At 51.8% G+C, this 24748-nt stretch overlaps 1 protein-coding gene across 1 annotated transcript in view; it reads right to left on the bottom strand.

Moving 5' to 3' along the window:
* HTR4 (5-hydroxytryptamine receptor 4) overlaps positions 1-7637 on the bottom strand; it is a 127264-nt gene extending 119627 nt beyond the window's left edge. Inside the window, exon 1 of the mRNA XM_082771254.1 lies at positions 7518-7637. The gene's annotated coding sequence lies outside the window, so the exon portion shown is untranslated. The remainder of the gene's footprint in view (positions 1-7517) is intronic.
* Between the last annotated feature and the right edge of the window lie 17111 nt (positions 7638-24748).

The following is a 24748-nucleotide window of genomic DNA, read 5'->3' as shown; positions in this document are numbered from 1 at the left end:
GGCCTCATGGCGACCTGCAGCTCCCTCACAGGGGAGCGGAGGGGCAGGCGCTGAGCTCTGCTCTCTGGGGACAGCGACAGGACCCGAGGGAACGGCATGGAGCTGGGACAGGGGAGGGTCAGGCTGGGAGTTAGGGAAAGGTTCTGCACCCAGAGGTGGTCAGGCACTGGGACAGGCTCCCCAGGGCAGTGATCATGGCACCAAGGCTGCCAGAGTTCGCGAAGTGTTTGGACAATGCCCTCAGACGCATGGTCTGATTTTTGGGTGGTCCTGTGTGGAGCCAGGAGCTGGACTCGATAATCCTTGGGGGTCCCTTTCAACTCAGGATATTCTGTCATTCTATTATTTTAATAGACCACAGCTGCTTTTCATACTGTCTACTTTCAGAGGCTGACATCTTTCTTGGCACAGTCAAGGCCAACACCTGATGTGCAGGCTTAGCTGGGCCCTATTCCTCTTCTGCCCAATGAATAGGACCTCACTTTGCAAGGCACCCTGCTAATTCGAATGGCTGCACTCATAAAGCAAGGTACACAACACAACATGCCAGGTCTGGTCTCCGGCAGCTCACCCAGACTCTCTTCTCTCCTTGTATATGCCCCACCTGGCACTGCATCAACCAGAAGGTCTTGTCACACAACAGAGCCCAAGGAACAGCCTGGAGTTTGCCCCAAGAAGGGATCAAACTGCTGCCCAAAATCATTTCCTTTCATTCTGTCCTTCCAGACACTTTCATATGGGCTGTTGAGAAATCCTCACAGTCAAGTAAGAATTTTAATAGTTGTGTTTTTGTTTTGTTTTCTATTGTTAATACAGGAATCAACTGTGGGTTTTTTTTGTTTTGTTTTGTTTTTTGTTGTTGTTGTTGTTTGTTTGTTTTTTATCATTCTCCATCTGATATTTTGGAGTTAATCATGTAGACATTTCCTTAGATCAGCTTTTCTTTTGTTTGTATTTTTCATTTGTAGATAAGAGAACAGATAAGATGATCAGAGAAGTCCTTTTCTGGCTTTAAATATCCATAGACAAAACTAGTGATAATATTACTGTTGGCTTCAGGGTGGGTAAGATTTTCCACACTGGAATCTGCTTTTCCATGGAATAGCACCCCCAGAGAGTGATTGCTCACAGGGTGATAATCTGTCACTGGCATAAACCAGTGAATTGCCACAATAACAGTGTGTCACCTGCACTACAGACACTGCCAGAGCGCATGCCAGGGGGTTATGCCTGATTCTGATACTAACCACTAACAGTGATTTGGAGAAGTCCCTTTTTCTCTCAGTTTTCCTTCTAAAAGAAGAAAATAATGGAGCTGCTGTCTTCAGAGAAAGGTGTAGAGTAAAAAAATGCACTAGGGTAGGACAGCGGTATTATTATCACGACAACTTATGCTACTTGACGTGCTGGCCAATACCTTTTCTCAGCTGGAAGTCTGATGATAGCAAAGGTAGATGGCACTTCTTGCCAGGGAGAAGGGTGATTTGAGAATAACCTCCAGCATATGCTGGAGTTGAATTTAAAGCTTTCTTTTCCTGTTGCAACTCTACCATGTGCACCCAGCAAAAGAGTTTTTCTGGATGCAGCATTCTGTTTATTTCTAACTTGCCTGGAAGATGCTTTCTCTTCATCTTTAACCCTCCTCATTACCATTTCACTGATTCCTTTAGCCTCCCTTATCAGGCACCTCCATGTTCTAACTTCTAATTATACTCATTGCTATTACATGCCCTTATTTTTCTGGGTATATATTGACTGCTTTTCATTTTTCATATTTTATTTCCTTTTTACCTTCTCTGCTGAATGATAAAAATTTTGCTCAGTAGTTTTTCCTGTTAGGGAAAGCATGTCTTTGTAACATCCCCATGGAGGGCCCATAAAAAGGAAGTATCTTCCATTGTTTTGATTCATCTAAAATCAGCTGCATCTTTCAAGTCCTCAGGCAGACCTCTGAGAAAGGCTTTAATGGTGACAGAAGTGACTTCCCTGATGTTAACACAGCCATGGCACACCATAAAAAAGGCCAGAAATTCAGCAGATTGCCACAAACATTTTTCTGCAACTTTTCTGGTCCTTATGACACCAGCCTGCTTCCCACCTTGCCACTCACTTCACAACAAGGGCCCAGTGGCACATACCTTGTTTGGCTGAGGTGCCCCACTAGAGTCAGGACACCTCAGGACACCTACTTGTCTGATGAGCCAGGATTCCCACATGGAAGAATTCATTCACAGGATCCACCATCCATCAGTCCAAATTAACCCTTCTGCATTTGAAGAGAGTGTTGTAAGCTTTTCATAGATGCCATGAGAGTGGCTGTTCAGATGCTGAAAGGAATAATGTCAAAGTTTACTCAAGCACTTTCAAGCATGAAGGTGGAAACCAACTCCTTCCTGAGGAACGGACACACCGTCTGCACCCTCCATGTGGCTTGACAAACTGGGTCTTGAGTGTGCAAGAGAGTTGGGCAGGGCAGCAGCAGAGGACAGCACTGCAGTAGTGGGCAGAGCCCAGAAATCTCACATTCCTGACCTTTGAGTACTTCTGATACAGACAGATATATATATATATATATATATACACAGTAACTTAGTGCCAGAGATGGGGACAGCCTGGAGAGTTGGCAATGTTCCCCAGACACCTGGATGGGCACACTGAGGAACCTACCTTTCAGTTAAGTCCCCACCCTGTGAGGTTCCCACTGGGAGGGACGTCGTGCCAAGGACCTGGGGGGAATGGCTGGCCCAGGAGAGATCCAACTGTGCCTTACCCCCCTGTAACGTACAACATCAAATTCATCTCCATGGGAACTATACTAAGAGCAGAACTTGTCTTTACTGTCTCAAACCAAAAGGGGGAAAAAAAAGTAAAATAATGAGCCTCACAGCAGTGCAACTCAGGGTACACTGAGTCCAAGCAGAGTGGTGGCTCTGGTGCTCACGGCTGTGAGCGGTGTTGCTGCAGCATGAAGGGCAGCAGCAGCCACTGGCCGTGACTTCAGTCTCCTGTGCTTGGCTGAGCGTGGCTCTCACCCAGCCAGGGACCAACAGCCAGGCCCTGAGCTTGAGGGGAGGCAGCGGGAACGAGGGGATGAGTGTGAGTGGGACCATACGGGTCTGATTTTCAAAGCCTATGCAGAGGTCTTGGACTTTTTTTGACTCTTTTGGGTCTTTTAAGCCATTGCTGTGGGTGCGAGTACCTTCACCAATGGGACCAGAAGGAGGGGATGAGGGCACAGTGCAGGAGGCCCCAAGCTCCCACCTCGGCTCTGCAAAACACCAGATCAGAGGGCTCGGGAATGACTCCTGCCCTGGGGAGCAGCAGCCCCACCATCACCCCTTCCAGCAGCGCACGAGCCACTGGGCAAGCACACCTGCCACTATTTTCTCTAATTGCTCCCCTAATCACATAAAATTTTCGAAGTCCTATTTGTCTTCTTACAGAGTAATTTGCTTTCAGCTGTGCATTGCTGGCTGCATCCCTCGCTGTAAGCCACGTGTCTGCAACCGCTCGAATTCACTGGGCTTGAGGAGGGGCCTAAATTGGATTATTTGTTCTAATAATAATAAGTCTAATGGAATTACACAACATGACCAAATTAAAATCAGCTGCTCTGAAAGCCCAGGTTTCGGTTTCATGTTAGCTAAGAGAACAAGCAGACAGCACATCCTTTTCCCAGCTCCTGACCCCCACATGTAGGCTCCCGTGGGCGATAAGCTGTGCTCTGCACTCGCCGAGGTGAGGGTTAGACCGTGCTGATAACCACAAGCGCCTACAGAAAAAAGGCAGCCCCACACCTAAATGCACCAGGGAGAACAGGGGTCATGAAGGAGATTCAATATGAAAGCCATGAAGCACTTTCCGCCTCTCCCCTATAAGGTGCATGGCAACGAGGTTCTTCCCAGCTAACAGCAGCCTGCCCAGCTGAATGCCAGCAGCCACATGTGCCTGCACGGCAGCAGCCTCGAGCTGCAGCTGGAGCTAGGCTGGATGTGTGTTTTACCTTTCCTGTGGCTTTACTCCCACCACCCACCACCCCCAGAGGAGGCAGTAGCAGAAACTATGCTGATGTTCATCTCTCTGGGGACCTGAAGGGACTGCCCTGCTCTCCCACCCCAAAAGCAATTCCTGATGGTGAGGAATGATGCCATGATTTCTCTTCTCCTGTATCAGCACAGATATAGATTATATCTATATAAGCAGATGATAGGATAGCCAAGGCCAAGCACATACCTGAACGTAGAAGTTGCCGTCACCATCTGGGATAACATTTTGGGGGGCAGTGCAGGGCAAGTGGAAAGGGTCCACCCTGATCCTCAGCATCTTTTCAGACAGCATTTGGAGGGAAACACTCCAATTCCCAGAGCAATCAACCAGGCTTCCAAAGAACTGTTATTATCATTTAATTTGGTGTATTGGTCTTCTTAGACTTGGAAATTTTTTGAGAAACTACCTGAGGAATTAAGCACAGGGACTGGCACGTCAGAGTAGAGAATGGTTTCTCACTTGGCATTCATCACCATCTTTTTCAGCAAATGGGCTAGGGAAGCCAGAAGTGGATAATTAATTAATAGTTTTCCCATAAGGGAAGATTTTCTTTAACCCTCAGGAGCTTAGCGATTGTTATGCCCTGACACACAAGGCTCTATTGACTTGGCACACTGCTCTGCAAGATGTTTAGCTGCAGAACTCTGTGTTTCTACAAGGTGCACTACAGGCTTTGTGCTAGATCCCAAGGCAGTGTGAATCAGCAGGGCTGCATGACGAATTACGGAGAGTGCTGCCATTCACACAGGCTGGGCATGTGTATCTGGGAACGGGACCAGGCCTGGGGCCATCACCCTACCCCAATTCTCCACTCCCATACACCAGCAAGTGCTGAAAGGACAGCACGGCAGCCCCCCACTTTTCACACCAATGCCAGCTTTGGTTTCAAACACAAACCCACAACAAAGATTTCCATATTGTGTAGCGTGACAGTTTGATGTGCAAGGCAATATGTTTCCTCCTTGCACCTCCTTGGCACACACTCCAGACCTTCCCTTGCTGCTCCTACAGCGAGGAAGATAGCAGGAAGAATGCTCAGCCCCTGCAGAGGACCCCGCTGTCCGCACCACAAGGCTCTCAGCTCCTTCCACCCCCCCTAGAGCACCACGGGACTGGAATCTGGGCCCCCTCCTTGTCATTGCATCCCCCCAGGCACTGCCTCCTGCTGTCTCCAGCTGAGGATGGAGGAGCACAGAAAACATCAGAGCCCCGAGGGGTCCTCAGAGGAGTGGTGGGGTATTCCTGCCTCCTTTCCAGCATCCTTCTCACCATGACCTTCCTGCACTTCTCTATGCCCTGTCGAACCACCTCTCTCTGTTCCTGGGAGGCATCGCTCCTTGCCTTCCTCTGGCAACCCCTGCCTCTTGATGTAGGCGGGCAGCTCTCACCCAGAGGACTTAGACCCTTGTTCTTTGTTCTGCCTCAGATTACCTGGAGATAGGCACTACTTGCAAGAGGGGAACAAAGGTGGAAACCTGGAGATGTGCCAGCTGGTTCCAGAGCATGGGGAGGCCACAGCAGCAGCGAAGCACCAATGGCACCCGTGGGAGCGCAGCCGGCACAGAGGAGCTGCGCATGCAACTTTGGAGGCTTCCTAGAGAGCTTGGACAGGCACACTCAGCTCCTGCTACTTTTAAATGTGTTTACAAAGTCCTGGGGAAATTAAACTATTTAAGTCTATCCCCAGCAGGGGACTGTTTAAAGAAATAGAATAAATGTACCTTGGTGTGTAAATACTTATTATTTAGGCAAACAAACAGGTTCACTCATATGTTTGTTTTTCAATTCAGTTACTGGACAGTATTGACGGTGCTGAGATCAGGCTGGGAGAGGAAAAAGGAAACAGTGAAGACCTTTCCAGAGGTTGGAAGGCAGATGCTGCTACTCTCACACTGCAGGGGGTCCCCCTCCTGGGGCGAGCCCCATGGGGAGACGGGTTCCCTCCTGCCTGGAGCATGCCCACAGATCCTTTGCCACTCGCCTGCCCCCGGAGCTGTTCTGCGCAGCACTCTGCAAAACCCCGTGCTGCCTCCCTGGAGACTGCCCATGTCCCAGGCTATGGGCCCCTGAGCAAACTCCAAGCAACCTTGTAGAAAAGTCCACCTTGCCTTTGCTATCCCAAGCAAAAGCAGCCAACTACTGTAACATGGGGCAGAGGAAACCATTCTCCTCCAAGAAACACAGCACAATATTCCAATTAAAAAAAAAAAAAAAAATTTGATTTTTAAAAAGAAATGATATCATAATGACATCACACACTTCAAAGCATGGTCCAGGCCAACTGCCACTGCTGTCTGGGAGCTTAAAGCCCATCAGCCAGGACCAATCTCCTTCCTAGCTGCCCCAAAGCAGCAGAGACTTACAGCTGTGTAATGTTTTAATTACTCACCCTTCTACGAAGTTTCCATAGGGGAAGTTTGTTTTGGAGCTAGGCAAGATGCTTTGGGGGTTCGAGGAAATGACACAGGTTTTTCATTCAGACACAGCTCCATCCCTCCTCGCATCAGATCCACAAATTGGCTCCTCTCCCAGTACCTGAATGCACTTAGAAATGAATACGATGCCTGCTAACTTCCCTCATCTTTGGAGTAAGTCTGAGCAAGGTCGATGTTCAGCAGCAAAGAAACACGTAGCCTCAGTGCCATGAGATTGGAACAGATACAGAGCTTGGACAGCCTGGATGTGACGGGGAAAGCTTTGCACTGTGGACCCCAGGACGTGGCTGTCAGAGCACAGAGCTATCTGAATTCAAACAGCTCTGCTCCTGGAAAACATCTTCAACATCACTTAAGCAATATTTCCTATTCCTGCAAAGACCGACAAGCATCTCTCCCTGGTAACTTTCTCAGTAGCATCAGGCTCCTGTTCTGTCCCAGCTGGAATACTGTTTTTCACCTTCTTGTGGGTCACTGCTGACGTTTCCAGCAGTTTGCAGAATATCACTAGTTGAACAGACGCAGTGGCATCAGAGCTAGCAGGCACGGATTCTGATAACAAATCCCAGTAGGAACCCCGACGAGGGGTGCTCCTACCTCGCTGGCTGTCTGCACTCACACACCTCAGCCTTCCCCCCCCAGCTACACCAACAAAAGCAACGGCACAAGTCTACACCGACGCTCCGGGCACCCGCAGATGCCCACATAATGCCACATACAAAGGCACAGCCACGACACACAAGTCTGGGTGCACACCGAGTGTGGCTGCACACCGGATCAGGGCGCACACCGGATCAGGGCGCACACCGCCTTCACCCCCCGAAGCGGGCTGGTGCATTCACACAGGTGTAGCGCACGGAGCCAGCCCCGAGCAGAACGAGGGACGGCAGCTCCGGACCGACCCCACGTGTCCGAGTCCCGCCGGCGTCCGCCCCCCCGTCCAGCCCCGTCCCCCTGAATCTCCCTGACCCCCGATCCCCTCTCTCCCCGCTCCCAGCTCCCCGGGGCTGCCCCGGGGCCGTGCCGCCGCCTTACCAGCGCCGAGCCGGAGCCGGGCGCACGGCGCGGCTCCCCAGGCGGTGCGCCTCCTCATCGCGGCGGCGGGGCAGGACGGGGATGCCCGGGCCGGTGCCAGCGGGGCTGTAGGTGTGCTGACGGGGTGCGCGGGGGTGACCGTCGGCCTCCCGCGGGGCTGCGGCGCTGCCCGCCGAGGAACGGCAGCAGCGCAGAGCGCGCTGCCCCCGCCCCGCTGCTCCGCGCCCGCGGGGAGCGCCCGCCCCCGGCCCCCGGCCCGCCCCGGCCCGGCCCCCGGCCCCCCCAGTCTCCCACATGGCCCTCAACCCTCCCCGGTCCCCCCCGGACCGCGCCGGTTCCCCCTGTCCCGCCCCGGTCCCCGCCGGTTCCCCCCTGCGCACCCCAACTCCGGCGCGCAAAGTTGCACCCGTCCCGCTGCCGCCTCGCCCCCCCCGGATCCCCAAGCTGCAGGACACCCCCCGGGTCGAGTGGGACCCCAAATCCCCCACCCCCGATCCCGGCAAAGGCCGTCAGGAGCTTCACTTGCAAGCCAGCTTCAGGGGTTTGTTCCCCCCGGCTGAGAAAAGTGCGGAGCAGAGCCCTGGGAGATGTTGGGAGCCCGTTTTTCACTTGCGGTGTCAGCCCAGCTCCGTTGGCATTAGGAGAGCGTTGGCAGCTGAAAATCCGGCCCTGCGACCCTAAAACCCTCTGTCTTGGCAGAAGTGGCCACCACAGGCAGCTCATCATCACGGTTTTTAAAGTGACTATTGCAATAGTGGACTGAGCATAAAAGCAGGACCTGAGCAGCTCCATCTTCAGGTGTGCTCGCCCCCACACCCGGATCTGAACTTGCGGGTTTTGGGGACATTAAGGGTTTCAAGCTGCAGTGCACAGTCACTTGGACAGTGCCTGTAAATATCTCATGTATACACGCGGCCGTTAGCCGACAGCTGCAGGGAGGATTTCTGACCAGACCTGCTTTTGGAAGTGAAGCGGTAGTTTTCCACCTGCCAGCACTCGGTTTCAGCTGCATCCCCAGGGTCTGGCAGGATTCCCTCCACCTCCAGTGCCTCTGGGTCTCCGTGAGACCAGGGTCCTCCCTTCCCTCTCTGTAACCACATGGGCTCCGTGCTGTGCCCTAAGAAACATGCACAACAGCCACTGCTGAGACAGGTAATTCACAAACTGAAACCCAAGTCGCGGGGCTACAAACGTTGGCTGATCTGACTCTGGGAGGCTGAGGGTGCTGAGTGAGATCCACGGCACAGGCTCAGGCAGAGCACTGTGCTCACACGATGCCTTGCGGGCTTTGTGGGATGCCCCGAGGGGCGGCATGGGGAACCCTAAAGTCTGCTGCTTCTCAGAGGAGAACTGCACTGGGACAGGGTGATCCAGAGCACACAAAAGCTCAGAGAAGTAATTTTGTTTGTAGCTATTTGTTTCATGCCTTGTATTTGGGTCCTTCCACCCGGAAATGGGACATTTTCAAAGGTGTGCAGAGGCAGAGAAACCAGAGCACCCAACAACGTAAAATATACATTGCTTGCTGACATATCAAGTTTCCAAAAAAAAAAAAAATGCATATTAAACAGTTTCTTATCAACTTGTTTGATAAGAAACATTTTTTAAGGATCTGAGGATTTTTGACAGATCTTTCAACTGCCTTCTCTGAAAATTTGGCGGTATTTTCAGCCACAGCCAGAAAACATGCTTCCCAGGCTGCCAGGCGTCGTGTTTGTTGCATGCATTTGTTCATCACTATAGTAACTGAAAGGCAGATTAAGAATAACATTAAGGAAAGTAGGACTGGGATTAAATCCCTGAAGCAACACCTTGTCACCCTTTGGCTTCTCAGACTTGCACCACCGAGGCCAGAGTGGACAGGGCTGGGCTAGATGGAGCTGAGAGGGGTCATTTTGAAACTGAAAGTTTGTCCTGAAACAATTTGGTTTCGTCTTCTCTGTAGTACTATTTTTCTGGACAACTCCTTGTTATAGCTCCTCTACTTTCCTGCTCACTCAGTACTGGTTTGGTTTGCTCTCTGTTCACAGTAGCACGCAGCTGTAGCTCCTCCAGACAGGACTGCAGCCCTCGGAGCTCACTTGCCTTCACAGTTGTTCTGAGCTGGGATCTCCCTGAGGATCAGGATCAAGAGCCAAGGATGGTGGGGAAGGGTGCATGAAGGAGGCAGACTGCAAGACCCTCCTGTTTTGGGGTGCTTCTGCACCCTAAGAACAGGGCATGTCATTGCTTTGGGACAGATTAGAGCACAACTCCTTTTCATGCAAATTGCTCTCCAGGATTATCGAAGAGTTTATTCAGCACAAATGGGATGCCTACAAAAATTTAATTAAAAAGAAAAATTGGAAAGGATTATAGAGGGAGATAAGGCAATGGCTTTTTTTTTTTTTTTTTCCTCCTTTTTTCCTTCTGTAACAATAATAAAGCCAAAGATCTAGTTGAGAAAAGAAGTCGCCAAGTGATTCATTGGGACTGAATCACAGTTGCTGTGCAGCAGAACGTGCTGCCTTCACTGCTGCAGCAGGAACTCCGGAGCTGCCTCAGATCACTGGCTGTGCTTTCAGGCGCAGATGTAAGCCAGAAAGAGGGAGATAAAACCAAGCTGACAGGGATGCTTTTTGGTGTGCGCAGCATGCTCCCTTTGAATGCAGCGTGATCTCCTTCATCCAGTTGCATGGGATGGATTTTATTAAAAAGAGAGTGCCTGAATAAATGTGAATTCTTTGAGGGTTATACCTGCCGTTAGATCATGCAGCCCTCCCACTCTGCTGAGGAAGGACTTCTTTCTCTTTTCTATTCCAAACAGCAGCTTCCCTGCTCTCGCTGGAAGGTTACCACCACAATCAGCACTGCTCCTGGCCATGGCAGCTGCTGGTACCCAGACCTAAGGGAAAAAGTCCGGCTGCAGCAGCTGAATGCCTCAGACTTCTCAGTGGTTTGGATCCCAAAAGCATTTTGAGAAGGAAACCTCTGAGAAGAGGTAAGGCACTAGGAAAATTCTGGTCTTCATCTGACTGAAAGCACCAGCTGATGCGGTGCTCATCCTTCCTTAGAAGTATGTCTCACTGTTGTCACCTCCTCCTTTCCTTACATTATTCATTATCTGGGCCAGGGAGCTCTCTGGATCCCACACCACTTCCCTGCAGCCAAGTTCTTGGACCCATGATAAAAGTGCGCAGCCCAATGGGAAGTATCCAACCTGAAGTGATCAACAAGAAGGGGGTCACACCAGTGGGACCTCAACAGCCAGGTCTTTAGGTACGCAAACTGCAACAGCTGTGGTATGAAATCCTGGTACTTGTCGAGCGCTGTGATTTATTCACCACACCTGCTTTATAAGACTACATGTACATGGATATGTAAATCTAAAACGTAGTTTACGACAGGTCTGACTTTTAGCTTTAGAGATGTGTAAGATCAACTACCCCTTTCCTGGTTACATTTGTGCTAGAGCCTGATATCAGGGGACGAGTTTGTCTTTTTTTTTTTTTTTTTTTTTTTTTTATGAGAGACCATTTTTTAGAGACAAATTCCCCATTTACAATCCATGAGCTGGAAGCCACAAAACAATCCATCAGGAATTTAAGGATGAGGGAGGGTGCAATGACAGCCAATAAATGAAGCACCCTGAGCAGACATGGGCACCTGGGGGAAAGGCTGGTGCTGCAGGGAGGACAGAAGGCAGTGCCTGCACTGGGGCTGCCTCCTCCTGGGCTGCCTCCTCTCATCCCTCCCTGCAGGATTGATCTTGCAGGCTGGCACTGCTCCTGGCTCTGCTTCTTCTCCGGTGCTCCCCAAGACGGAGCAGTGTCTGTTGGAGAAGTATGCTTCCCTGCTCTTGCAGTGCAGAGTGAATTGGGTTGTGTACTCTGCTCTCCAGCATCGTCCTCAGGTTTTGGAGGCAAGAGACCTGGTTTGGAGGCAGTGATCTACCTCCTGCCTTGCCCCCGGCATTGAAGAGAGCTGGCTTATCTGCTCTCACAGCACCACGGGGGTTTGGCTGCTCATCCCATTGCACTGCAAGGACACTGGATGCTGCTGCCATGAGGCTGGGACCACGTAGATGGAACCAGTGAAATGATTCTGGTATAAAAGTGGCAAAATTGAGAGAAGCCAGAGTGCAGGGGAGCTTGGTGGCATCCGGAGCTGCCGTGCATGGTGGCTCTTCTCCAGCCACGTGCCACGGCATGCTGACTTGGGGGCGAGCCTTTTTAGCACTTTTTCCCCAAACTCCCCCTCTGTGTCCTCTCTGACAGAGGCTACACAGACCTCACACGTTCCCAATCCCTGCCGGAGCAGCAGCGCTGGGCTGGCTGCAATACATGTAGCTCAAGCAGCAAGGAGCCAGGGCTCGGCACCCATCTGCTCGGAGACCTCCTGAAACCCCCAGATAGCTGCGGAGTCACAGAGAGGATCCACATGAGAGCTTCGCTGAGCAGCAACCCCTGCTGCGCGGGAGCCCTCACCAGGGTTCCTAATTTATATGCATATGAGCTAAACATATTGCCATGCATACCATGCTGCAAGTGAATAAGGATAACTATATGCAACTGTGAATAAAAGAGCCAAGTGAATCATTCATCATGGTTTATTGATAGGATTAATTTCACCTCTTCTTCTGCTCTCAGGATGCCCACCAGTTCCCCCTGAATTTATTTTCCCTCCTTTATTAAATAGTTTTGAAGATGAAGGAAAGTAAAACCAAGTCGTTTCTCTCCTCTTTGCTCAGATGAGCACAATGTTTGCCATCAGGTTAACCCTACACACTCTCCCAGAAAGTGAATGTCTTTTTCTGGCCTTAGAGCTTCAACATCTTTCCCCCAATAGTTCATATATGTAAGGATGGGGATCTTAGAAGAGAAGAGAGAGAGACAGGCAGGAATGAAGGGGTTTCACTAGCTGATGGGAACAAACAGACACGAGTGGTGCTCAGCAGGGCCTGGTCATCTCTGGGCAGGAAGGGACGTGGCTGTGAGCACTCAACTCTGTGGGTTTACACATACCCACATGCACCAGTGAGCACAGATTCAGACAGGAGCCAAAGGAGACAATGGGATCTTTGAGGTCTAACCAGCCAAATCGGGGTGCTCAACGCCATGCTTCGTAATTCATGCTACTAAACGAGTCACTGAATTTTCCTTTGACACAGCACATCCGAGTTAACCACAGAGGCAGGTGCTCCATAGTCTGGAAAACAGGCTGGTTTATTTAAGTGCCTAAACATGGCTATAGAAACCTCACTGTGGGAACAGTTAGGAGGGGAAGAGAGGTGATATGCGTGCTGTTTAAGCTAGGTCCAAAAATGAAGCCAGAAGGCTGCTTGAGCTCCTGTTTCTGTCACCAAGGAGAAATAGCTCCCTGGACCTGAGCTGATGTGCTGCCCAAGCACTTCCCCAAGCTGGGCTCCTGCTGAAGCTCCTGCTTTGGTTGTCCTTCTCTTTCCCTGCCCTGTGTATTGCATCCAGACTTTGTACGCGCAGTTTAAGATAAAATAGTTTTCTAGACCAAATCTCAAAACAGGAAAGACAAGATGTCCCCAGAAAGCTCTGCTGATGGCTTCAGCTTCCCTGTGATCACTCTTCAGGTCACCCCTTGGGATGGCCCAGGGACAGTTCTCTGCCAAGCCAGATACCACTGCAATTTAGGCAAGCTGCCTAAGTGAGTTTTTTCAAGTTCTTAAGACAGAGGGAACTAGACAGGCAAGTGATTTAAAACCCTGTGTGCATCCTCTTCAAGGGGCACAGCTGCCCTTCCCAGGCCTTCCAGGCAGCTCACAAGCATGATGAGGTCCAAGCCAGTCCAGGACTGATGATACCAACGAGCCTCAGGAGGATGGAGTCAGGCCCTTGACCCTTGCCACCTCCCGACAGATTTGTGAGCCTGGAGTATTCAGTCAAAGTGTTCATGTGCGGACATTCCCATGGCTCTGTTTCCCACTCCTGGAGCACTCCAAATCCAGCTGCAGGGGAGCAGCAGCCCCCAAGGTGCTCACACACTGCTGCCTTTCAGAACACGTCTCCTTGCACACCAAGACCTCTGCTGGTGTCCACACCAGCTGGCAGCATACATGTCCCAGAGCATCCAAAGCAAAGTGCTGCACTGGGAATCCAACATTCCTTCAACGTTCCCTTTGCACCACTTTTGCATGTCTGCTCCTCTCCACGCAGGATGTTGCCAACCCCATTTGCAGGTGTTTTGTGTATGTCCCATTATTCGGGGGGGTGAACGCCTGGCACCCTGACCCCGCAGCAGCCCCATTGCTGCGCACTGACAGGCCAGCAATGACTGCTGCAGATGGCTGCGTTGTGCTGGGGACTGAAGGCTGCTGTTTCCATGGCAGCAATTCAACGACTCCACTTGTTATCAACCCTACTATTAAAATGCAAACAAAAATAAATCAGGAGAGTGACTTTTCCCTTCCCACTCTTTGGACTTTGGGGGGAGTGTAAACTCTCTGGACCCTGCTGGAAACCTCAGGCTGCCACTGTGGCTTTTCCCACCTGGTTTTCCCAGTTTCCAGCTCGTGCTGGCACTGCACAAACAGCAGGGCAATGTTAGGGTGCTGCACAGCTTTTGGGGCCCTGCAGGTCAGCTCGGACCAGCCCCGCTGCTGTCAGCCCCACTTAGCAGGCTGGTCCCAGGGCCGGGAGCCAGTGGCCCCTCTGGTATCGGGGTGCCCAGGAAGGAAAACCACGGCCCTTCATGGAGATGGAAAGCCCACTCCCTAAGTCCTCTCCTTGCTTAGTGAAACAATGGTATTTCTGGCCATTAATTCCCCACCAAAAAAAAAAAAAAAAAGGGCAAAAAGGCAGATTCTTTATCCAGAGCTGTTCAAAGACAGAACAGGCTGCAGCCCACGGGTGGTTCCCAAGCCCTTTCTGGTGATCGCATGCTTGATTAGCTCACAGTTACCACAAATGTTCACCCAAGTATTGTACGTGCTGGAGCCTATGGCCAACGTCCTGTGCCAGGATGGCTGGCTGTTCACTGAGTGGCTTTTTCAAGAACCATGCTGATCACTCTTCTGTTTCCAGGATGGCATTCAGTGATTTGCAGCAGGTGAGGACATCACAAGTTAAACTGGGAGCTCTCAGAGCTGTGATACCCATTTGTTTCCACAGGATTTGACAAGACAGACCCACGGCTACTCCTCCTGCTTCATCTCAGACTGAAAGCTGCGGCTGGGATTTGCAGAAGTAGCCTGGGGTCTGATACGTGCAGAAGACAATCAACTGCATTCACTTCCAAGAAACAAACACCAGAAATTCCCCACCCAAATTTAATTCACCTGCTGTACCACATTGAACCTTCAGTCATTGCTGTGCCATTTGCACTTCTTTCTGCAGCTTCCACGCTCTTTGTGGCAAAATATACTGTAATATTTGCATGGCCTTGAAGGGAAATTCGTTGTGCAGCTTCCCAAACACGGCAGAAATTTTAAGCAGATAATGGGCACACAGGAGGCCAAGCTGGGCACCGGGGTGAAAGTGCTAGGCAGGAGGAAATCAAGGTTTACCGTCAGCGACAGCTGTGCTTCCTCTTTGAGGCCACACAGAGCGAGTTATTTGCATGAATAAAGGTTTATAGGGAAGAAAAAAGGAATTAAAAAAAAAAAAAAAAAAGAGAGAGAAAACAAGGGAAGAATGAAATAACTGCTCGTGGCCCAGCCACAGCTGCCTGAAGAATCACATGAGGATGCAGCCCAGTTATTGCAGTGCTTGGGCAGTAACAGTGCCCCATCTCATCCTGTGCTTTATTTCTTGCAGTTGCCACTGAAGGATACCTAAGGAGGACCCTAGGAAGAGGGATTTGGGTGTGCAGGATCAGGCAAGCACACTTACCTGGGACACTCTCCAAACCTCCAGGGCTCTGCGGTTAAGCAAGTCCTTCAGCCAGAGAGGACACCGCTGGCTCCATTAATTGTTCTCCCATTAATTTCTTCTGCTGTGTCATAAGCACATTTTTGGTGAGGTCTTCCTGCATTAATTACCTCTTCTGCAAAGAGCCCTTTGGCGTGTTTGGAGCATAGCATGCAGCATACAGCTGGTGCTGTACTACACGGACCGAAGGGAGCAGCAAACGATCCTTCCCCAACACACAAGGCCTGGCACTTCTGGGGGCTTCTCCTGGAGCTAATGCTTTAAGATGCACTAATGTGCCTGCTGCTGTCAGCGTGCTCACACCAGATGTGGACACATGTATGTGAAGGTGAGAGCTGTATGCCTCTGGTCTCTGGCTCCTTGTCCCTGGGAGTCACCTGCTCGGCCTCTGTGGTGATTGCTGCTGCAGGGACCTCGCAGTGCCGCGCTCTCCCCAAGCACCCCTCCATCCTGCAGGGTGCCGTCCTTGCACCTTTTCTCCCTGACCCTATGCTCAGTGCCGGGCTCCGTGGGGCCGTGTGGGCCAACATTGCCATCCAGTGGCCACCGAGACCATGGGCAAGCCCAATCTCCCCTCGAGCGCATCGCTGCAGGTGGGACAGCCTTCAGTGACTGTCCCGTCATGGAGTTACTTGCCCTCAGCATGCTGCCGCATCTCGAAATAAGGAAATGCTCTCCGGGCTCAAACACCCCCGGACGGAAACATTCACAGTAAGTCCTAGTGGGTGCCCAGGGGCTCTCCCACTGCACCCGGAGAACCAGGGCCACCCCGTCCCTGCTGGCACCGTCCCCACCGAGCCCAGCACGTTGTTCTGTGCTGCACGCTGCCCGCTTGCCACCGTCCATCCCGTGCAGCAAACGTTGCTTTTGGAGCAACTATTGGTTTGGGACAGAGAGCTGACACTTGTTGGAGGATCAAAGATTCAATTAAATGCTCTTAAAAAAAAATAAACATGAAAAAAAAAAATCCAAAAGCAACAAAAGATGGAAAAGCAACAAACAGTTTCCCTTGCAAAGACAGTTTGAAATGGGAACAACACTGAGATGTCAGTGTTCGGTACTGCTGTTTTTCCTATTACCTATTAGCCACTTCATGAGTCTCAGCTGCTGTCTGGCCTGGCATGTATTTTACAATACATTTAATCTTGTCTCTGCCTTATAAAGAAACCACAATTGTACCTGCTGAAACACACTTCTCAGTCGCTAAAGAAAGAAAGAAAATACAAGAACAATTTTCTTGTCATTGGACTCCCTTTTCTCAGCCCCTAGGGATAACCACTTATATGCTTTTTCCATGACTGTGGGCTATGTACATTTTTCTAAAGATGCAACAACTGTCTGCATGGGTTTCCAGGAGCTGGGGCTGTTCAGACCCCCTCCGAGGAGCTGAGGAGCTGACAGAACTGCAGGATTTGGTTGCCGAGCCTGAGGGCAGCAGATGCCCACGTAGCTGGATCAGAGCCCAGCCAAATGCTCGGCCTCCAACTTGCCCTCCTCTAAACTTCAGGATTTTTTAGACCAAACAAATAAAGCTAATTTCAGTGCCTCTCCCTGCCATGCCATCTTTCTCTTTTTACCACCTTCCCTGCCCTGCTTTGAGCCGTTTCTTACTTTCCAAAATCTCCTCAAATCCCAGTCCCAGACCATGGACATCACCCTGTAACCTCACTGGCCTTGTCACCTGGGAAGGAAACCGAGGGATTCCCCTGGATTATCCCCACAATTGAGCATCCAATCTCCAGTGTGGTTTTATTCCTTAATTATTTTTAATCCTGCCTGTTGTTGCTGTTATTGTTATTAGCACTAAGTACTCAGACTCTCTGAGGACATTACACCATGCGCTCATTAGCCAGCCAGATGGCTGCTACCAAGAAGGTGGCGGGGGGCCACTGTGTGCCTGCCCTCCCCATGCTTCCCCACCGCCCCCAGCCCCTCCTTACTGTCCTGGGGAAAAGTCGGGACAGGGAAAAGCTACAGAGCCGTTTTCCCTGGTGAGGTCGCCTAAGTGCCACCGAGATGTGAGCCTCTATGCAACTAACAGCACGCCAAGGAGCACAGCACGGGCTGAGAAATAGAAAGAAGTGTCACCGAGCCAGTGAGGAGGATTTTCATTTTTTGGGCAATGAGTGAGGGCAGCGTTATTGTCACTACAGGGCCTGCACCGGGAGCATGGGGCCCTGGGCAAGTAAAAGAGAGTCCTTTTGATCGCTCTCCCCTCCCTGATGGACTTTCTGATTAACAGACAGAAAATGATCAGATGCCAAGTGAAGCAAATTGACTCCGTCTGATTTCTCTCCAGGCAAGGGTGATAAAAGGGCAAAGAGCAGAGCCAGTTCAACAGCAGAACAGCAAGTAGAGAAAGGTTCCCAAAGCCACAGGCTGGCTTCGTATTTTGTGGGAGATGGCAGAGACCAGCAGCTGCTTGTGGCTATCCTGGACACTACAAGAATTTATCCCTGAGAGATTTTCCTCTCTGGATCATTTCACCCCTGTCCTTCTTCCTTCTTCTTCCCTCCCTGACACTGGTAGCTTGTCCCTTGGGGCAGCATAGGTCACTGAGCTCCTTTCCAGAGAAACACCTCCCCTTATGAAGAAACACCTCCGTTAATCAGCAGGCCTGAGAAGATCAGACTCTGTTGCATGTCCAAAACCAGAGGACATGGCTGTGCCCCGCAAACTGCAGCCTCAGCACCACTGCCCACCCTGACGCTGTCAGGCCACGGGGTGCAGGAGCCCACTGCCAGCACCCTGCAAGGCTTGAGCAGCATCTCGCTCCCACTCCCCCTTCCCCCCCTGCTTCGTTAGACATTAATGCTAATCTGTCATGCAACTGCCCTTCTTGCTCAAGGTGCTGCTGAGATAAGAGGTGCCACTCCTGCTGTTAATGCAAATCTGCGCTCCTTTAGTGCAGAGGTTAGAGGTTGCTGCTGAGCGGCAGAGTAAAGGATTGCTAAGAGCCCAGTGGTGCTGACGGACGGCTGCCAGTCGTGCTTCTCCAGGGCTCCCCCGGGTGCCAGGTGGCAGATTATGCAGAGGATATGAGCCACAGCATTAAGAAAGACAAAGAAGTCTTGTTTTCACAAGAATATCACTCAGAGGAGTCCCATCTCTTTGACGCACTGTGCAAAGAACAAATTGAGCACGTTCCTAGTTATGTGATTTGGGGGATTTTGCATCCCAAAAGCTGGTGTGTGTCTCTTCCCCTTGCTGTTCCCAGCCACTGGTCTTCTGTTTGAACATCTGGAAACAATGCCATAAACTTCACTTGCAAGCTGTCTGCTGTGAGCCCCAGCAGTTCCCTTCAGGGCTGTGAGACTCATCGCTTCCATTTCACAGCAGGTGGAGGGAGGGAATGAACTCCTGGCCACGAGGTTTGGGTGCTCAGTGACTTGCCACTGATGGAGCAGGAACCAGCTTGTTGTGGTCCTGTCCCCCCTCCCTGGGGACCCCCCTCCAGGCTGTGCAGCACGGTCCTGCTGAGCTGCCCACGTCATGGGGCACCTTGAAGACACAGGTGGACGAAAGCTCTTCTCCGTGTGACTGCAGCAGAAGACCCCAGCCTTTGTGGATGAAGTATCTCAACCCAGCCACTCTGCCAGCTCTGCATGAGGGAACGGCCATGGGAGGGCTGTGGCTTGGGAAAGGTGAAGCCACATTGTGCCAGCACACATGCAGGAGTGTGCATCTGCACACTCCTGCATGTGTACTGCACACGCGGCCAGCTCAGTGAGGGCAGCATCCTCTGCCACTGACACAACACCTTTGGTTGCTATTCCCTCAGCAGAAATCCCAGCCAGCCTTTGACCTGCAGTCTTCGTGGTTGTAAATATCCTTGCAAGCAGACTATTGCTTGTGGCAAGGACATTACAGTTCCTTGAAGCAATCTTCTAAGAGGAGAACAAGTGAGGAAGACGCTTTTTAAGCACAGCGTGGTGCTCAAGTTAGCAGCAAACATGGTGCATGCAGGGTGAGCTTAGCACACGTACTGCAGAATCACAGAATCACAGAATTTCTAGGTTGGAAGAGACCTCAAGATCATTGAGTCCAACCTCTGACCTAACGCTAACAGTCCCCACTAAACCTTATCCCTAAGCTCTACATCTAAATGTCTTTTAAAGACTTCCAGGGATGGTGACTCCACCACTTCCCTGGGCAGCCTGTTCCGATGTCTAACAACCCTTTTGGTATAGAAGTTCTTCCTAACATCCAACCTAAAACTCCCCTGACACAACTTAAGCCCATTCCCCCTCGTCCTGTCACCAGGCACGTGGGAGAACAGACCAACCCCCACCTCACTACAGCCTCCTTTAAGGTACCTGTAGAGAGCAATAAGGTCGCCCCTGAGCCTCCTCTTCTCCAGGCTGAACAAGCCCTCCTCCCTCAGCCACTCCTTGTAGGACTTGTTCTCCAAGCCCCTCACCAGCTTCGTCGCCCTTCTCTGGACCCGCTCAAGCACCTCGATGTCCTTCTTGTAGCGAGGGGCCCAAAACTGAACACAGTACTCGAGGTGCGGTCTCACCAGAGCCGAGTACAGGGGGACAATCACTTCCCTAGCCCTGCTGGCCACACTGCTTCTTATGCAAGCCAGGATGCTGTTGGCCTTTTTGGCCACCTGAGCACACTGCTGGCTCATATTCAGCTGACTATCAACCATCACTCCCAGGTCCTTCTCTGCCTGGCAGCTCTCCAACCATTCCTCTCCCAGCCTGTAGCTCTGCTTGGGGTTATTGCGCCCCAGGTGCAGGACCCGGCACTTGGCCTTGTTGAACTTCATGCAGTTGACCTCAGCCCATCAGTGCAGCCTATCCAGATCCTCCTGCAGAACCTTCCTACCCTCGAGCAGATCGACACACACACCTAACTTGGTGTCATCTGCAAACTTACTGAGGGTGCACTCGATCCCCTCGTCCAGATCATCGATGAAGATATTAAAGAGGACTGGCCCTAGCACCGAGCCCTGGGGGACGCCACTAGTGACCAGCCTCCAACTGGACTTGACTCCATTCACCACAACTCTTTGGGCCCGGCTATCCAGCCAGTTTCTAACCCAACGAAACGTGCGCCAGTCTAAGCCAAGAGCAGCCAGTTTCTTGAGGAGAATGCTGTGGGAGACGGTGTCAAAAGCCTTGCTGAAGTCAAGGTAGACCACATCCACAGCCTTTCCCTCGTCCACCCAGCGCGTCACTTTGTCATAGAAGGAGATCAGGTTCGTCAAGCAGGACCTGCCTTTCATAAACCCATGCTGACTGGGCTCGATCGCCTGCTTGCCCTGCAAGTGCTGCAGAAGCCACCAGCAGAGAAGAACTGTCCTCTTCCCTCTCCCCAGCTCTCCCTCAAGCACGCGGCCCGAGCAGGGTGCCCGGGCACAGCCCCTCGGCTAAGGGCCCGGCTCTGCCCAAGCTCTGTGCATTTGCCCACAGTCTCTGTCTGCTGGTTGCAGCTTCCATGCTTCTTTCAGGCTGTCAGGGCACCATCCACCATCGGTGATGTTCCTCCACACAGGGCACCCACACAGCACCCAGGGCACTCTGGAGTAAAGGGTATGGGCAAAGGGCAGAAAAAGGAAGGGATTTCCCTCCCATGGCTGAGGAAGGGTTAATGATGTGGCTGTTCCCTGACTTTGAATGTTTTAGACCAGGATTTAAATGGAGGATTGCGTGCACCCCACTTGGTGGAAGAATTTAGAAGCTGACATGAATGTGTCAGAGCAAAGCCTCTCTTCTGAGAAACGCAGATAGAAATATGGTATGGCAAAGCCATAGAAAAGCGAGAGCAGCAAGCTCCCAGCTGAGCACATGGACACCCACCACCCTGCCCAGGACACTCCTCGGGGAGAGGGGGCCCAGCAGCATCCCTGGGTTGTGCTGAGCCCCGCCAGAGCTTTTCACCTGCAGCCAGACTGTTAGCCCAGACCCTGCCCGGTGGCTCCTTCATCACCAGGCTACCTCCAGGGTAGCACTAAAGCTGCCTCTAATCTTGTTTTTAGGAAATCTAATGCCTCCACCTGCAGCTCCCTGCCTTCTGCCAGCTGAGTTTTATCTGCCAGGGAAGGTTGACATAGGTAAGCACTGTGCCTGTGCTGGGAGCACGCAGACTGCTTTATTGCAGCCACAGAGCTGCAGAAGCAACTCCTTGCCATTATACAAAGAGTGTTTCCAGGAGCAGGCAATGGGAGCGAGCAATCCGTGCAGCAATCAGTGTCTCATAGGCTTTCCAGAAGGTGAAGCAAACACCTATCAGCCACAACAACCTTTATTCCTTAAACTTCCCCAAAGGGAGCATTTCAAAGCATAAAAAGATTTAAAGCTCAGGCTGCCGCTGAGGCATAATTAACAGCTGCACAGTCAGCTCCAACCTCAGCTGACACAGCCTTAGCAGCAAGCCTCTATTTATCACACTCGTGGAGTATTTATAGCTCCTCAGCAAGGCAGGGTGAAGAGAGAGAAAGAGAATAACAGGTAAGCTGCTTACTGGGAGAGATAACATTTACTTTCATCTGCATGGCATTTCCTTGCTCGCTGGCGGAGCGGCAGGGGAAGGCACGCACGGCGCCCCGCAGCGGCATCTGGGCAGTGGGAGCTGGGGGGTAGCAAGGGGCTGCAGGGCCCTGGGAGGGGGCCGAGACCTCCCAGCACTTCCTGCACCTCCTGTACACAGCCCGGCAGCCCCTGTGGCTGACAGCCCAGCACGGGGTCCCTGCAGCTGAGTCCAACAGCCTGGCACATCCATGCTAGGGATGGAGACGTGTTTCCCCCCAGCCCCAGGTGAACGTGGAGGAAATGGCGCAAACGAAGGGACCTGGGCTGTCGTGGTTGGGTGCTGGGGGCAGATGGATGCCCCATGCCCCCTCCAGGAGCCCTTTTGTCCCCAGGAATTGTCCCACAGCTGTTGCTGCCCCTTCACACTGCTGTCCGCCTGGGCCAGCAGAGGCAGGCTGTGAGGAGCCAGATGCATCTCCCATGCTGATTATTAGCTACCCTTGGACTGTATCATTTGTGTCCTATCTCGTCTGTGTCATTTACAACCCAGGACCTCTTCACAGGAATTGATATGAAAGTGGAAAATGTCCTTGAGCTACCTTGGAGAGCTGCAGGAACAGAAAGGCTGTGTCACCAGCGCTGGTGGCAGTGGCTGGAAAGCAACAGGGGGCTCCGGGCAAGCGGAGTGTGCAGGAGCTGCCAGAGAGATCCCGCTGCTCTGGGACTGGGAAGGGGGTTGTCACCTCGCTCCTGTCCAGGGATGGTATCCTGCAACAACTGCCAGGTAGTGCTTTGGCACGTTCACCGCTCTCTGGGGCTCCCAAGCCTCTTCCTGTGGCAGGGGGCTGCAGGAGCCCCTGCTCCGAGGGTAACCCTGCCCCTGCTATCTCACACCGGGCAGTGCCCAGGAGTTACCACCGCCGGTGATACCTGAGACTTGGTTTCACTTCCTGCTGCGGCTTTACTCACCCCACTGAGATTGTAAATGCATCTAAAGTCTAACTAAAACCATTTAATTTTCCTTGTAAACAGTTTTGTAAAGAAAATGATGGCAGTGCTACTCCAAAAAGGAAGAAAGCCACAATCTTCACAAGGCTTCCTTTCTCTGCCAGCCTGCTGAGTCCCTCCTGCTCAGACACACCACAACCCACCACTGGGTGCCTGATGCAGCTCCCTGAGGGCTGCCTCATGCTCTCACAGCCCGCGAGAACTCAGGAGGTGCTCCAAGAGCTGCACCCCACTCCTGCCTGCACCCTCTGCCACACGCTCCTTGCCATTCGGCCCTGCGTGGCTGGTACTGACCTCCTCAGTCCAGTTAGTTTCAGCCGACACTTCCAACCCTGCTCCAGCAAGCAGCCGGGCATGCTGTGCTCCTCAATTTGCTTGAAGGAGTCTCAGACCACAAGGAGATAGCATCCTGAGCAGAGGCAGCAGCTCTCCTTTTCCATGTACTTTATTCACAACAGTCTCCATCATTGGGCTTCCAAAGGGTTGTCCAAGCTAGAGTTCACTTCAGCAAACATCTTTGGTGCCACGTTTCTTAGAGGTGGCATGGAAATAGTCCCAGATTAAACCAAAACATACACAGTGTTTTTACAGATGGTGCTCACCAAAAAGCTATTTTTGCACTTGACAATGCTGCTGAGCCTCGCTGCTCAGAGCAAGGACTCCCCCGTGGGGACGCAGAACCAGCAGCATGCTGCCTGTCCCAGCTGCACTTTCAGCAGTGGGAGTTCTTTGCAATCTATCATGGAACCACAGCAGAGCAAGGCACCCGTCCTGCCCTGTAGCAGAACGTCCTGAGCCCCACACAGCGGCTGAGCAAGAGCTGCTGGCTGGGGCAAATCACAGCAGTCTTCTAAAACTAGTTTGCTTTTAAGGGAAGTGCTTTGCTGTTGCTGTGTTTGCTGCTTTTGTTTTGTGGCCACTGAGGGGCTATTAAACTCTCTGCCGTAGGGTGTTTGGAAGACAAATGAGCCTCTGTGATTTATTTCCCACACTGACTCGGGGTGGATGTAGCGTGGAGAAGGCCAGTCCAAAATGAAAGTGGCAACAAACGGATGTGTGTCAGTCAGGGAAGGAGCAAGGGGGAATGTTCGGTGTCACCCCTTGTTCAGCTGGGCCCAAACTCCCCATGTTTCAGGAGGTTCATGAGTGGCCTCGCAGTCTGGCACCCAAAGATGCCTTGGGATGTACATTTCTCCACTGTGCGATTTTCAAGAGATTGCACAAGAGGGGATTCTTGCAGCCCTTTCCCTAATTATTCTGGGTATGGACACTGGAGTTGCACCTAGAACGAAACTCCCTAAGCTATAATTGCATTATGAATGCTCCTAAGTGTGCTCCGTAGAGCAGCTTTTCCTTGGTGCTGGGTTGGAGAACATTGCCATTGGTGGTGTTTTTTCATTTGTTTGTTTGTTGTTGTCACTGAGGACAAAAAGGAGGATCAAGACAGTTCCAGATTTAGCAGGCTCCACCCTTGTCTTTTATGAATCCGACCTTCTGCACTTCCCTTTTCTCCTGCATCAAGCCTGCCCCCCCACCCCAGGCTTCTCTCCACAAGCCCGTGCAAAGCCTCTGCTGTGATTTCCACTGCACACACAGCACAGTTAGAGATGCTGCTGCCCGAGGACTGCAGCTGTAAGGGACAAGGATGTCCCATACTGCTGGCCCCAGTGGTCAATGTGGGGTCCAGGCCACCTCCAAACATCAGCCAGGCTCCAAGGGACACAGCCCCAGCCGGGAGGTGGCCAAGTGCTCCCTTGTGATAGCACCCAGGGGCTCCCCAGGCCTTTGGAAATGCATGCCCCAGTTGGCTGGGGTCCCCTTGCACTCAGCGGGGCTGGGGTCTGCTCTCATGGATGACTGCAAG

The sequence above is a fragment of the Aythya marila genome (assembly GCF_965140915.1).
Source record: "Aythya marila genome assembly, chromosome: 14".
NCBI lineage: Eukaryota > Metazoa > Chordata > Aves > Anseriformes > Anatidae > Aythya > Aythya marila.
This window is presented reverse-complemented; position numbering and strand designations above follow the sequence as displayed.